The sequence below is a fragment of the Pseudophryne corroboree genome, chromosome 1, assembly GCF_028390025.1.
Source record: "Pseudophryne corroboree isolate aPseCor3 chromosome 1, aPseCor3.hap2, whole genome shotgun sequence".
Lineage (NCBI taxonomy): Eukaryota > Metazoa > Chordata > Amphibia > Anura > Myobatrachidae > Pseudophryne > Pseudophryne corroboree.
The window spans coordinates 1,023,759,128-1,023,775,628 of NC_086444.1; the positions used below are offsets into that span (position 1 = coordinate 1,023,759,128).

General features: G+C 40.3%; 1 protein-coding gene across 15 annotated transcripts in view; it reads left to right on the plus strand.

Annotated features, from left to right (window-relative positions):
* Positions 1-16,501, plus strand: part of TENM3 (teneurin transmembrane protein 3) — a 1,613,133-nt gene that overhangs the window by 1,120,844 nt on the left and 475,788 nt on the right. Inside the window, exon 1 of one of the 15 annotated variants that reach the window (XM_063920685.1) lies at positions 6,480-6,528. The exons of the other annotated variants lie outside the window; for them this stretch is intronic. The gene's annotated coding sequence lies outside the window, so the exon portion shown is untranslated. Of the gene's footprint in view, positions 1-6,479; positions 6,529-16,501 lie in introns of those variants that run through there. 15 annotated transcript variants of the gene reach the window in all.

The window sequence follows — 16,501 nt, forward strand, 5'->3', positions numbered from 1 at the left end:
TTAGCATTGCTGAGCCACAGTACTATGGTTGTGAGTATCTTCACATAGTGTATATGTACACTTACATTTTATTTCCATCAATCCCATTGGCCTAGTGATAGGGTAAATTTGGCTCTTGTGTCAACACTTTTCATGTATTAATTAGATTGTAAACTCCCACTTAGGAGCAGAGAACAATCTGAATAAAGCTAGTTTGTGCCTTATATCCTATGCAGGTATGGATGTGTGTGTGTGTGTGTGTGTGTGTGTGTGCGTGCGTGTGTGTGTATAACGTATGATAAAGTAATAGAGCTCACTCTGGGCCCTATTCATAGTTGCACACAAGTCTGCTGCATTGTGTGCCATGACATATATGTAGATCCTCACCCAGTTCTGTGCCTGCACCACCCCCACCCATCCACGTCATCTTTAGCAGCACACACCAGCCCTGCATTTGGTGCAGGTGATATAACTGAAATCAGATGGCTCTCTGGGTCAGCTAAAGTGATCTTAGCCTGTATTTCTGCCTCTACACCAGCGGCATGCCTTCAGAACACTGAGCATACGTGCAAACCCCAGTTCCTGCCCTGTTGCACCTATCCAGCTGCAGGAGGAGATGCGACTGATATGACTGTGGCTCTGAATGGCAAGTAGTCACCCACATATAGGCACACTCGGCTTGGACACATGCACAGTGCAAAAATTCACAATATCTGTCCATAAAAGGGACTTGCGTGGAACTCGGATTCACTACTTATGTGTGTAAGGTCAATGTGTAAGTTAGACTCCTAACATTTTTCATTGTCTGTAATCATGCCATCACCAGTGATGTTTGCGTCTGTAATTAAAAATGAATGACATTGTATGTACGACTGCAGAGATTTATCTGCATTACATTGGAGCTATTCAGCTTTATTACAAACACCTGTTATAAAAAGCAGTATACGGTAATAACATTGCATAGTTCTATTTATCATAAGTGTAGCAAAATAGTTTTCTCTGTAGCCATGAGAGAAAATAGGTTTTCTGTAATGAGGCACACTATTGAGTCTCAAATATTAATTATTATAAGTGTAAGTTACACTTAATATACTTTCAGTAAACCCCCACCTTGAATTGGTTAGCTGAAAATCTGAAACAAAGTGTTGTTACAATTGTTTTGGGGTTTTCGTCTGTACTGATTAACTTTTAAAATATCTTGTAAATAGCAAATCGTATGGGGACATGACCTCACATACAGTTATACTTCACATAATTGACTGTAGAAACATATTTGAAATGTTCTGTAATCAAATTTGCAGATGCATTCCCCAAGCTTACAGTTCTGTTTCCAACCTAAATAACACAACACACATTCTTCATTAGCAGGACACAAACTGATAATATCCAGATGAATCTTCTCCTATACGTTTCTGTTCAAAGCACAGGTGACAGGGTGCAACACCAATAGCCTGCTGGAATAATTTTACATTGGTTGCCTAGTCAGGTCTGCTCATACAAATACAGCACATTTGACCCGTACATCTAAGTTTCAAATAACCTTAGCTGTGCCTGACTAAAGTGATAAAGTAACACATTGATCATCCACAAAGTGTTAAAATAGCATGCTAATTCAACACTTTCTGTACTGAAAAGTTGTTAGTTTAACACTTTTTTTTTTTTTTTCTAAAACCCCATTCCATGGAGGACTTAAGCAGTACAATGCTGGAAATCAATCCCCAAATTGTTTAGTTAATTAGTTTTATAGCAGCCACCAGTAATGAAGTCTTTTTTTCTTCTCCTGGCTTTTTTATTTTAATGAAGGCATGGTTGCTCATATTTTAATTGTTTGTCCCAGTCTGCGTTTATGCTGCAAAGTAGGCCTCAAACCACACTGACATGTTCTATGTACGTCTGTAGATTGTGTGCCGTGTTATACCAGATTATGCCACGTTTATAAGTGTGGCCTGAGAAGATCAAAACATTTCAGACATTTTTATTCTTGAACTATGATTTTTGAATGTACAGCTGATCTTAAATTGGATTCTAGCTTTGCATCATATTACCTGTAGCATTCAGGTGTGTCAAATCTCTGTACAATATTCTATGGGAATACTTAAGTACAGTACATACAGTATAACGCTACACTATAGAATTCAGACATATTTCTAAATGCTCTGTTAAAACAAGCACCATGGATGAGGTTTTATCTTTTTTTTTTTTAACTGACATCGCTTTTCATTCCGTAGGTGTCATATCCTAACGCTCCAACTGACTATACTGTAGGTTCCCAAGCCCAGCCCACTTCATATTGTGCATGTCTGTAACCAGTTTTATTGAAAGAATACATTAGATGTTGTGAACCTATTCAAAGTCAAACGCAGCTCAAATGACGTGACAAGAAAGGCAGCGTCTCACAGGACAGCGATATCATGCAATATTTAAATGACATTTCATTTCCACCACTAGCACCTTTTAGCTGATCTTAGTTTAATCCCCCGGAGGCCTTCTCAAAGCTTATAAGAATAAACTTCACAATTTTAAATATGCATTGCAACATGTAATTGATCTTCCATTTTTACACATCTGTTGGACCTGGTTCACTTTATACATCATTTACCAAATGACATTTACAACTGGGACTTTGTGCTAATATCTCAATTTTATCTCTTTTACGCCTTACATGCTTTCATAAATGTCCACTACAGTACGTTTCTTTTTATTACACTGCTGTGTTTTATTACACACAGTGGGGGGTATCCAATTACCAGATGCGGTGCGCTCCTCCCACTGATGCCGGCACTTATCGCCTCAGGCACCCGAAGCATAAACCGCAATAAGCGGCTGCTAAGGCTGTGATAACACATGGGATTGGGCACTTATCCCCGATCCCATGTGTTTTTGCGCGCTCGCGGGTCCGTTTTCAGACGATCGCTAATCCCTAATTGGATACCGCAATAATGACCATAGTGACCTCACCGCTGACCGCAAAGTTCCCACCATTGAAACTAATGGAGGTGCTGTGCAATGCGCTGTCTGCCAGCTCAGACGCGCATAGGCAATCAGGAGAGTGCCACGACGTTGTGCTCCCTGTATGCCTGAAGGGACCCTCTGTGACAGGAGTCACAGGGGGTGTCAGCATTTGGGGAAAGGCGTCCCATGTGTAAACATGGGACCCCTTTCAGTCCGTGTGGATCGGGTAAATGCGGTTTGTTTTTTTGCCAAGTACGTGGATTACAAATAATAACAGGACACTGGATTTAGGTGAGTATAATTTTATTTTCAGGTACCCCGGATTCTGCCGACAGACGGAGACGTGGCCAGAGCCGGTGTGTCCACATAGGTAAGTATGTGTGTCGGCATGTATGTAATAAAGTTTTACTTTCAAGGTGTGCGTGTCCTGTTTTTATTTGGGTATTTTTTTTGCAGTAGAACTACAGGTACCAGCGGGCCCGTTTTACCCCCGCATGATGGTACTTGTGGTTCTCCAAGTACCGGCTTGCGGGGGAGGCTTGCTGGGACTTGTAGTTCTGCTGCAAAAAAACAATATTCTTAAATTTTTACACATGGCTATCAGCCCCCCATCTGCAGCCCTTGGATGGGGGGGACAGCCTCGGGCTTCACCCCTGGCCCTTGGGTGGCTGGAGGGGGGGGGACCCCTTGATTTAAGGGGTCCCCACTCCTCCAGGGTACCCCAGCCAGGGGTGACTAGTTGGGTATTTAATGCCACGGCCGCAGGGACCGATATAAAAGTGTCCCCTGGCTGTGGCATTATCTCTCCAGCTAGTGGAGCCCGGTGCTGGTGTAAAAAATACGGGGGACCCCTACGTCTTTTGTCCCCCGTATTTTTTGCACCAGGACCAGACGCAGAGCCCGGGTTTTTTAACGATTTTTGTGCCGTCGGAAAAGTCGAATCCAGGACGCACTTATCCGTCAATTGGTCCGTTTTTCGACAGCGGGACTGTCGAATCCGTTTTTTATTGAATATGTCGAATTCCGGCACCCGCCGGCCGGAATTCGACGGTCGAATTGTGTCGAATTTAAAAACGGGCGAAAAAATGCCGCAATTCGACCGGAATTGCATATACCCCTATGACTGTTATTACCCAGTTTTGTTTTATCTCTGTTGTTTCTATTTGTAAAGCGCAACGGAATTTGCTGCGCTATAGAAAAAACTGTTAATAAAGAAATAAATACTAGTCCTTAGTGAGGTAAGGGCACAGTCTTATGAATATTCATTTAGTCTACGAGAAACATTCAGAAGTGCCAGCTATGGATTTGTGAAATCAGATTGAAAAATACAGCAATACCCTTTTAGATGTTATATAAAACTTTTTGAATAATTATTTGACTGGGTTACTTTAGTTAAACTCCATGCAGCTGCTGAAGAGCATAAAATGACTTTTGCTATCCTACAAGAAATTTAGACACTATCCAGAGCCCTCACTGAGATCTCTTGAGGTGAATCTGAATTTGCCTGCCGAGTCTTAATTATCACTGAAGCTATGGATATGTCTATATGAGCTACCCTGTTTATATGAAATGTGGCTTGTTCCTGTTAACTGTACCAATGTACTCATACAACAAAGTGACATGTCTTAGAAACATATATGATGAAGACACTTTTATAAAGACTAGAGAAATGCACAATATCAGCATGACATTAAGGGGCCGATTCAATTGTTTTTCTCTGCAGCTACCACTAGGGGCTGCAAAATGGAGCAATTCAATTGTTGCTCTGTTTAGACGCCCGATAGCTGCAGGGATGACGTTTCTTCTTGCAGCCTCCTGAATCTAAAATCAGCACTTTAGGCGGGTTTAGTCATTTTACGTGGCTAAACCCTGTCTGTTTGGGTGTAACATGCGCGATATGCATCGGCAGCCAAAACAACAATTGAATTGTGACAAATGAACTGTCTCAGTTAAGTTAGCATCTTCTTCTTTTTTGAAGGTTACAATAGGAGTTTCTGGTAATTTGTCATAGACACTGGTATCATTCAACTTTTCGTCATGATATGGTTGGATGTCTTGTAGGACTATTGCCCCCTATAAAACGTCAGTATTAACCATTCTAGAGAAACATCTTATGAAAGCTTTATTTTATTGGAGTACAAAAGTGGATTTCCATTTAATAGGACATCTGTCAGTATTCTGTTCCACTGATTGGATTTCACCAAAAATTGTTAGTTTTATGCTGCTATTAAAACGCCACAGGTCAACTTTTCAGTCCAAGGTGTTAAAACGACTGGTTGGTACAAAAGACAGGTTGAGTAAAGCCTTTCCTGTGGAAAAATATGGTGGCTAGATAAATAAGCCCTCTCTTTGTACAGCCTGTTTTCTCTTATTTTGACCCTCACGTCTTATATGGGATCAACATTGTCTCCAAGCTAGCACAGGTTTTCACCCCTAAAGGGTTTGGTTTTTTTTGTAGAGGCAGATGAAATGGATTTTGGACCAGTAAAAGAAGTATTCTGGCAACTAGAAGTCTCCGTATGTTGTATAATACCTCCTGTGCACAGTAAAAGTTACCCCTTTGGATATCACCCTTGCAGTTGCTTGGTGTACAAATTCTGTTCCTGATCATCTCTGACAACTTTGACCAGTTTCTCTTTGTTGTATTTGATTAAATCCCTCCTATATGCCTCGGTTTAGGAATTTCAATTTTCTATCCCTTTATTGGAAGTGTCATTGATAAGTACTTGCTGATAGGTGTTTCCAAATGTTTTATGATGGAAAGCTCCCTGGCTGATTCCTTTATAGCAAGTATAATCCATTCAGAAGAATTATACGTATTATTGCATGCAGTGATCTAGATCAAAATGTAGTGGTAGAATGCAAGTGAATAGAATTTGGTAGTTTAACAATGAAAGCAACAGAAGTGTCTGTATGGCATACACCTGCCCATCTTATACCAATAGGTGAGATATACCACAAAGTGACTAGAAAATTAGGCAGACATTGGTATTTTTTTCTTGATATATATTTTTTTATTGTTACATGTTCCTTATTGTTCCATCTTAACATACCACGTAGGCACAAAATAATACAGGAGTCTTTGCCATCCTGGGGGCACCTTAAGGAACTATTGTATGTTTCTGGAGGAAAGCACTGGTAATCCCGTCAGCATTTATCCTCATATATGCTAGTTAATGTTTTGCTTATGATTCAAGCTGAATGTCTCTTGGAGAACTTGAGTTTCCATATACAGATGAGGCCTACCGTCTATTAGTGTGTTCTGTTACATTTAAAATTGGTAAACATAAAACATTTAAAATTCAAGGACTATTTAAGTTAAAAAGTCCATAATAAACTATTTAAAATTATATAAGTGTATTTATGATGGGCTGGAAAGCCCCAGACACATCATGCAGTCACAACAGCCCTAGACACATCATCCAGTCACAACAGCCCCAGACACATTATGCAGTCACAACAGCCCAGACACATCATGCAGTCACAACAGCCCCAGACACATCATGCAGTCACAACAGCCCCAGACACATCATGCAGTCACAACAGCCCCAGACACATCATGCAGTCACAGCCTGGAGATAAGCCTCCACATACAAGGTAGCAAGCACTACAGTATCGTATGTAGCACTGCAGTACTCAGAATAATCAATTATGTATACTGGATATACAGTGTGTGTGTGTGTGTGTGTGTGTGTGTGTGTGTGTGTGTGTGTATATATATATATATATATATATATATATATATATATATATATATATACACACTGCACTCAAAAATATATGAACAACTGCCTGTATGCCTTTGTCAAAACTTTCACACATGCTAGTTCAGAACAGGAGCTATTCAGAACAGACACGACACTCCAGGGCTTCTTATAAATCCATTTATATGTCCACAGATTTAAAGCATGGACACAGTGCTACTTGATGCCACTGTATTGCATTAGATGTACACCTGGATGTGCTACCCCGGGGATGTATACTTGCTTTAAATCTGTGGACATATAAATGGATTCATAGGAAGACCTGGAGTGCCGTGTCTGCTCTGAATAGCTCCTGTTCTGAACTAGTGTATGTATATATGTATGTAGGAAGTAGGTAGGCGGCACTCGAAGATTTACACAAATACAATGTATATTACGCAGTCATACAGCCAACATTCTTTATTTAAGGCAACATGAAATTTCTCTACCTGTGTCCAGCCTGCAGCCGGACAGCAAATGGCTGTCTGGCTGTCGCAGCATGCGGATTGGTGGATGGCTGGAGCTATCTAGCAATCAGAGTGCTGACAGCCATTCACTGTAAGGAAACATGTGCAGAGACAGTGCAGGACCACAGCAGGGTAACTTATGATTTATTTGTTTTATATTAGTCCCGTGAATGGGTCAATAAGGGCCCCAGAACATTGCTTTGCCCGGGGCCTTCAATGCTGTTAAGATGGCCCTGGGAATAAAGGGATTAACACTGCTTCATAAATAGACTCCTAAAGCAGAATACAGATAGTTCTAGAAAGCACTCTTATTATTTTATGCAGTGTAATGCCTTTGGTTGGTTCCTTTTATTAGCTACAATTATTAGTATTACATTTCTATTACATATTCTAAAGATTTAAGTGTTGAGGCAAGCAGATACATTTATAGACTTGTTTGAATAAAAGCTCTGTCTTCAGTTCACTTGGTTATTCGTTTTATAATGAGAATATGTGACTATAGAATACAGGTTACAAAGCCATTGTCATTTGTCTCTATTTTCATGAATGGACAGTTCTCAAGAAGTAGGGAAATAAAATATCCATATTAAGTCCTGTTTTGTTGTCATATCCACCCATTATCTGACGATAATGCACCATCTACAGCCCGCTGATGCACCATCTACAGCTGCACGTCAGGATGCCTTAGAAAGGGGTCAAGTAAATTCACAAGCTCTGGTACCAAGTCCTAGAGCTGTGTAATCACTTGAATATAAAAGAATAATAATTATTAATAATAATTTGTATCTGTTTTAAAGTAGATCTGTCACCTACACAGGAACGACTGCATATATCCCAACATTTGCATAGGAGAAATTGGGACAAAATATGCCTCGCTTTGACTTCACCACTTCTGAGGTCCACAAAACTTGGGACAGTTGCGAGGAATGTCACAGCCACTTTTTTGAATGAATAACAGTGACTGGAATATAGACCATTGATTCACTATACAGGGAAATGTATAAAGAGTGGAGAAATTGCCCATACCAACCAACCAACCAACCAACCAACCAACCAACCAACCAACTTCTATCTGTCACTGTATAGAATGTACTGGATAAATGCTAGCCATAAGCTGATTGGTTGCTGTGGGCAACCTCTCCACTCTCCAGAAGGTATGATACATCCCCCCCCCACCACCACCACCACCAATAGTTCTTAGTAGGCTGAATATTTTCTCACAAAATGGCTGTGTCTGCATCCACTTGATTGCACTCGCCCATGTCTGTGGTGTTAGGTAGGGAGACGTGCTATGCTGGTTTGAACAAAGTACTTTGAATATACCGTTTTAGAGGCCATTGTCTCAGTAGTGATGCTTTCAGAGTCTTAGAGCACTGTCATCGCCCGCAGCCGCCTCTGTGTGCATTATGGATGCTGCTGTGACATGTTCGCAGCAGTGGGTTTGATTGTGTGTTTAGAAGCAGTTATGTCCAGCCTGATCTGTCTTCCTTGCAATGAAAGCAAACACATTGCTTAAGTATACAATCAAATATTTTCTTGACATTTATACCCATTTTGTGGGTCTGCTATAAAAAAACACCTTAACTACATTTTACTGTCAAATAATTGAATAAGTCATCTTTATATATAAAGGACAGTGTAAATACTCATGAACTTTATAATTTGTATAATCTTGTAAATTAAGTGCATGTGTGTGTAAAACATAATGGGGGGAATTCAATTGCCGGGGAAGGGTGCAAATTGCTTTTGCCACAGTGTTTAAATGTCAGGAACAGAACCGCATCCCACACCATTCCCCTGGTTGATTCGCAACGTGATTTGTGCGGAAGTGCTCCATGGTGTAGAGATACACTTTTGTGTGAGATCCCGCTGCCGTAAAATGCGGCCAGTGCCGCGCTGATACAGCCAGCCGGGATAACAAAATTGAATTCTGCCTATTATGTAATATAAAATAAAAATATAGTGTATGTGGGTAGATGCATATATTAATATAACAAATCACACTTTGGTTGTTTTTTTTTCTTTTCTTTTTAATATTTACAAGGATACCGCTGAACAGCCCATGGTTGGCATATACAGCAGATTCCAGACAGTGGTAAAATAGCTTACAAATTCCAGTTAATCCTCCAAATAATTTTGGGAAATTGTTCTGTAACAGGGATCACCATATCCCTTGAATAGTCTGAAGCCTTTTCAAATATTGGTATATATTTCATGTACAGTATACTAGCCATTGTTGGATTCCTTTAGTGTTAATGTCTGGTTATGGGGCTAGTACATACTTGCCTACACTCCCGGAATGGCCGTGAGGCTCCCAAAAATCATGTGCCAATCCTGCCCTCAGGAAAGGTGGGTAAGTCTCCCGAAGCACCGCAGCTTCCCTTGGCTGCCCACCTAAAGAGCACAAGTGGATGGTCCGAGGCAAATTGTGTAATTGTATGAGCACTGTATAGTGGGGACGTGACTATGATGACGCAACCGTGACTGCCACACCCCTCTGTGTGGCCTTAACTATGTTGCCATGTTCCTGTTATGCCCCTATGTCATGTCACCCTGGCCCTCCCCGCCACCTTGTGCGCCGAGCTGGCTGACCTCTCCCTGAGGGGTCAGACAGAAAATCGGCAACCTTGATTGCGCTACCAGTAGGTGAATCATGCTGACAGCCTAGGATAGAAAAGGGCAGCGTAAGACCCATCAGACGAGGGAGCGGAACACTACACAACACTGGGTGCCGAGAGGCAGGCCTCGTCCTATCTAGTAAAGGTTATATGCACTGTTATTTGCTGCATTGAGTGAGTGCTAAACAGTTTTTTCTAAGGAACGCAAAACCTTCTCTATCCTCAAGCAAAGGTACACTTGTCCTCTCCCACCATATTAGCCATGGTGGGAGAGGTCAAAGACCTTTTAGATCCTCCTGCATCCGTGGATTCTTTATTCTGTGCTGTAGTGTAATTTACTAATAGACACTGATGTGCAAAAGCAGGTGCTTAGCCAGAAGGAGGTGCAGTCTTTTTACAGAGCCCCCTTCCCCATATACAGTATGTAGGCTCCTTCGTGTTAATGCTGAGTTCATTTCATCCACTCTGATGACCTCATACAAGCATGTGAACTCACTGAGCCCTTACCTCCGATCCAGTGCTCTGTGATCAGCATTTTCTTACTGCACTGCTGTGGACTGGTGGGACATGCCTATTGCAGTCATTGGGTATGTCTGCAGGGCGGGTCCCATTTGTCCTTAGCAGTGAAGGGCTTAAATTGCCCTAAATATGCTAAAATATTTTCTTATCAATACCAGGGCGCGCGCGCGCTCTCTCTCTCTCTCTCTCTCTCTCTCTCTCTCTCTCTCTCTCTCTCTCTCTATATATATATATATATATATATATATATATATATATATATAATATATATATATACACACTAGATATAATCCAAGAAAATGAAATCCTCTATAACTGTACAGCATTATTAAGTCACTGTGGACATCCACATAACCATATAAGAGGTTACAGGGCTGGATTACAGCGCACACTCTCGTCCTCTTGATGCCGTTTTCTGTGGGAGATGTACGATGTGCAAGCACAGAAGCTGAAGACAGCACAGGAAATTGCTGAGTGCAGGGATATCACACGCCAGTCATCTGTGTACTAGCAATAAGCAGGAGAAATAACTCTATCATTTCCCAGAATGGATATCTGGAAGAGTCTGCAGAGAAATATATAGCTGTTTTATTGGGGAATATACTGTATGTTCAGTTCCAAAATAACTATGTTTATTAATGTAGTAACGTAGTATAACATTATATTTATGATTGAAAATAGACTGACTTAGCATTGGACTGTGTATGTTCTTCAGGCCCAATTTTATCCATTAAAATGTTGTTATCCCGAAAAGCTAAAATATTATTATTATTATTATTATTATTATTATTATATTTGGAGACTCAGTTTGGTATGATACACTAAATATCTATTTCTGGATTTCACATTTTGCAAATGAATTCTCCAGATTCTCTGAGATTTGATTTGCTGGCCTTCCTATTGGTAAGGCTACAGAAGTGCAATAAATTGAATGGTACAAATTGTTCTGCAAGCTTGAGCAGATCAACAACATATTTTCTTGCAACCCTGCAAATCAGCCTAACCTGCTGTGAAACGTACAGATAATCTGGGCACATCCATCTAAGTATTCATACAAGCCTGCAACCTTCACGGCTCGCAAAATAAAACTGTATGCTTTACTCGATGCAGTATCTACCTACTTAATGCTCTCATGTGTGAATCATTTTATGTATACTGTATGTGTGTGTTTACATTAACCAGGTACCTCTATGACTAATTATAGGACGTATTCTACTAACCTGGTGGATGCTGCCCAAGTTTTGTTCCATGGCTGGAATATAGATTTCAATCCCAGTCTGAATATTGATTTTTGTCCCAATATAGATTTATATGCACTCTAGTCACTTATTTTCACACGTGTGGATTTCTGGAATATGTATATGTATGTATGTGTGTGTATATATATATATATATATATATATATATATATATATATATATATATATAAAATCAGGTATCCAGATGGTAGGTCAGCAGTCAAAATATATATAGATGGAACGTAATATATATATATATATATATATATATATATATTGCACAAAGGTCCTGCACTCGCATATATGAACAAACAGCGGTGGGGTGCTCCTAGTGGGAGGCTGCCTCAGTGGACAGACCCACAATGTATATATACAGAGTCCAACAGTGTGGAGGTGCACTCAACCAATTAGAAATTCTTCAACAGCTTCAATTTTATAGTAGCTTTATTTCAGTCGAAATCAGGCTTATTATTGTCGACGTTTCGATCCAGTATCACGGATCTTTATCAAGACAAGCTCCTGCTTATACAAAGCGATTTATAACGAATCACATATCACTAAAAAACAGAAAACACATAAAAAATAATAAACATACACAAAAACAATCTCCCAGGTCCCTACTTTATCATGCTAGATGTCATAATTTTTTATGTATTCACACCACATACGTCTATATGAATACAGAATATAGATTCAAACAGTACATATCCAAAGCCATGCTCACCACGTGTGCAAGAAAACACCATATTAATGTGACCCTAAATGGTACACGCTTAGACTTTTAGGATGGTTGTATTTCCATGCTAAGCGTGTACCATTTAGGGTCACATTAATATGGTGTTTTCTTGCACACGTGGTGAGCCCCATGAAGAAGTCTTAGAGACGAAACGCGTTGGACCTTCACCCAGAGACCTCCTGCTGTATCAGTTAAGACTCTCAATACTATTTTCTCTACATTTGTGTAGCTTATTTGCACAGGCAATCCTCACTTTATTTGAGAATTTAATATGTGTCCATTTTTCGAAAAATTAGTCATTTTTAGAGAACTGCATTTTATGTAAAGGATTTTTATATTCATTTAAATATTTATTTGGTATTGTATTTTAACCTATTCCTAGTGTTGTGAAATAAATGTATATCTTATTTATACATATCTTTTATATATTTATTATACTCGGCCACATATAAACACCTCAGGTCGCTTAGAACCCCTATCCAGGATCTATATATATATATATATATATATATATATATATATATATATATATATGTGTATATATATATATATATATATATATATATATATATATATATATATAAAATCACATTTATTTTGGGTATCCAGAAGGTAGGTTGACAGTCAAGTGGTCAACATAGACATGGTCAGCATAGGAAAAAGGTTGACACAGTAAAATGGTCAACATGGGACAGATCGACAGATGAAAAGGTTGACATGACCTTTTTTTTTTTTTTTGTTAAATGTATATATTTTTAACTTTTTCATACTTTACCATCCATGTGGACTAAGATTGGGAATAGTAACCTGCGCCGAGCGCAGCGGTAATGGAGTGACGCACCTTGTCTGCAGCATGGTGAGCAAAGCGAGCCATGCAAGGGGGCACGCTACACTAATTTGGGTTCCTGGTCATGTTACGCAAAAAAAACAACACAAAAAAAAGTTAAATAATGGCAACTGTTTTGTTTTGACCTGTCCCACGTCGACATTTTAATCCGTTAAATCGACCCTTTTTCTATGTCGACCATGTCAGTGTCAGCCAATAGTAGTTGACCTAACCCATGTTGACCCATTGATCCATAACCTATATGTGACTGCTAAGGTATGCATAGGATTGGCGCTTTTTACTATATGTGCTTGTAGTTTTTGTATTATTTCATAGAGCTGATTCCATCATGAACTTGTTTCTCGGTGAAGATTTCTATGGAAACCATTTTTCCTTTTGAATGTTCTCCTTTTTATAGGACCATACTATATTAATACACTACCTTACATCTAGTATGCCCTTCAACATAAAGTAACTTTAGGGACGAGACCCTTTTTCCGAATTTCAGTCATTCATGGACTGTCTGCAATTTCAGATTGTTGTAGCCAGTACAAGAAGTGTGGATTGTAATGCCCACGGGAGAGTTGGTAGTAGAACTGCAAGAATGATTTCAATTACTTACACATGGGCATTTGTATTATAACCTTTTCTAGAATAGTCTCTTTATTTACAGAGTTTCTTTTAAAACACCAAATAATTCTAAGTAGCCAAAGACCACAATGAAGAACAAAACGACATCAATAAAGCTACGTTCCTAATTAAATGTTCATTGAAGGAATAATGGAATAGGAAATACAAATAAGAAAGAAATTATACTTTTATTATGGCACAAGCAGATGGTTTTCAGACAGTAATCTCATTTGATTTTTTTCAAGCATGGCTTTAGTTATCAATCGTATAATTAATATTGTTATTTTCTAATGCCTTTTATGATGAAGAAGAGTGTTTATGCAGGTTGATTAATATGCTGTGTGCCCTTACGTAGGCTTGTCTGATAGCACAATGGCTAAGATTTTCACACAACAAATATTTAATTTAGTTTTTATTAATAGTCATTGTGGATAAAGACTTTGGGCCAAATGTAATACAGTGAGAATTTCAGAACATGAGAGATTTGGCAAGGTTTTTCAGATTTATTTTTTTAAAGTATCATTCATTTACACTGCAAAACCAGCTGTGTAAATGATTGCCACTTTAAAAAAAAACAACTGCAAAACCTTACCAAATCTTTCACTTTTTGGAACACTCAAGGGCCCTACACATTTAACGATCCGCCGCCGAGCTGCCCGGCGGCAGATACGGCCAAAGGGCGACCCGGCGGCGGGGAAACAGTGACGGGGGGAGTGAAGTTTCTTCACTCCCCCTGTCACACGGCTCCGTAGAAGTGCAGGCAAATATGGACGAGATCGTCCATATTGGCCTGCATGCACAAGCGACGGGGCACCAGCGATGAACTAGCGCGCGGCCGAGCATCGTTCATCGCTGGTGCCTCCACACTGTAAGATATGAATGGTATCTCGTTCATTAATGAACGAGATCGTTCATATCTTTGAGAATTAAAGCCGAGTGTGTAGGGCCTATCACTCTATTACATTTGGCCCTTCGTGTTGGTGCTCCGTTATTTCTGTATTTATAGTTGTAGTCTTGTGATTTAAGTATGCGCAATGCAGGAAACATTCACACCATTGATTGGGCTGTAGATGGAAGCATGAACAAACACACACACACACACACACACACACACACACACACGCACACACACTGTCACTGTTTTCATGGTTTTCCACTGCAATGTAGGAATCCAACTACGCTGATCAGTCTGCAGACTTTCAATTAAGACTTCTAGTTTCCTACTGATGATACTACATTTATTTTTCGGTGAGAAACATTTTCTCCACATGGGCCGAGACATCTGATAAGCTTTGCTCCAGCCACGAATAATAAATTGCCCACTGACTGTAATGAGACATGTGTCCAGCAAATTTCCTGTTTCATCCGGGAGTATCTTCTTGCCGTGTGAGAATCAATGATTACTTACTGTCGTTAATTCTGTTAATACCGCTGCGTGCACAACACAGGAGAACTCAGCGCTGTTGATGGAACTGAAGTTATTTGCTAGAATGAGTAAACAGCAAATTAAAGGTTCTTTCCACGTATTCCAAAAAAGATTAGGATAACTAGTTTCTCCAAGCGGACTCTCAGTTTGTGGCATGCTACATGCTGGTGTTTTAAACGAGTTTCTGTTATTTAGCGATTTCTACAATTACTTTACAATGGCTGAAAAATAAATTCATGGATTACGCAGTGTGCACATAGAGTACTTATACCAACTGGGACAGGTTTAACTCTCTTCTGTGTTATAACTTATAACCAGACCTTTAGAGGAAAATACGGTGTGCACAGAATATTAAACCCATTTTATCTGCTTTATTCTCTACAAAATAACCTTTTACTGTGGCATAGTGGTGAGCATTGCAGTGCTGCAGTTTCACTTCCAACCTGGGCACTGTCTGGGTGAAAGTCGTATGTTCTCACTCTGTCCAAGTGAGATTCCTCCGAGTGCACTCTCATTGTCATTGGCCTCTGCACAATGGGCCTAATTCAAAGTTGATCGCAGCTGTAAATTTGGTAGCAATTGGGCAAAACCATGTGCACTGCATGGAGGGGGGAGGGGGGCAGATGTAACATGTGCAGAGAGAGTTAGATTTGGGTGGTGTGTGTTCAAACTGAAATCTAAATTGCAGTGTAAAAATAAAGCAGCCAGTACTATTTACTCTGCACAGAAACAAAATAACCCACCCAAATCTAACTCTCTTTGCACATGTTATATCTGCCTCCCCTGCAGTGCACATGGGGGGTCATTCTGTGCTGATCGCTCGCTGCAGTTTGTCACAGCGATCGGGTCGGAACTGCGCCGGTGCCACAGTGCGCTGGCGCATAGCAGATTTCGTTGCCTAGCGATCGCCTCTGAGACAGAGGCGGTCGCTGGGCGGGAGGGGGCTGAACGGCGGCGGCTGCGTGACGTCTCACGCAGCCACTGTGGGCAAAGGCAGCGACAATTAACTCCTGGCCAGCCGCAGGAGCTGCGCTGGCCGGGAGTTACTCCTCAAATACAAAGGCATCGCCGCTGTGCGATGCTTTTGTATTTGTGCGAGGGGGCCGGCACTGACATGCGGGGTGGACTAGCCCTGTGCTGGGCATCCCCCCGCATGTCAGGGAAGAAGATCGTAGCTGTTCTAAATTTAGCACCGCTACGATCAACTCGGAATGACACCCATGGTTTTGCCCAACTGCTAACAAATTTGCTGCTGCGACCAACTCTGAATTAGGCCCAATGTAACCTTGTTGAGATTTTAAACTGTAAGGTCCAATAGGGAAGTGACTCCTGACAGTGACATTTATAATATGTAGGTAATATTCATA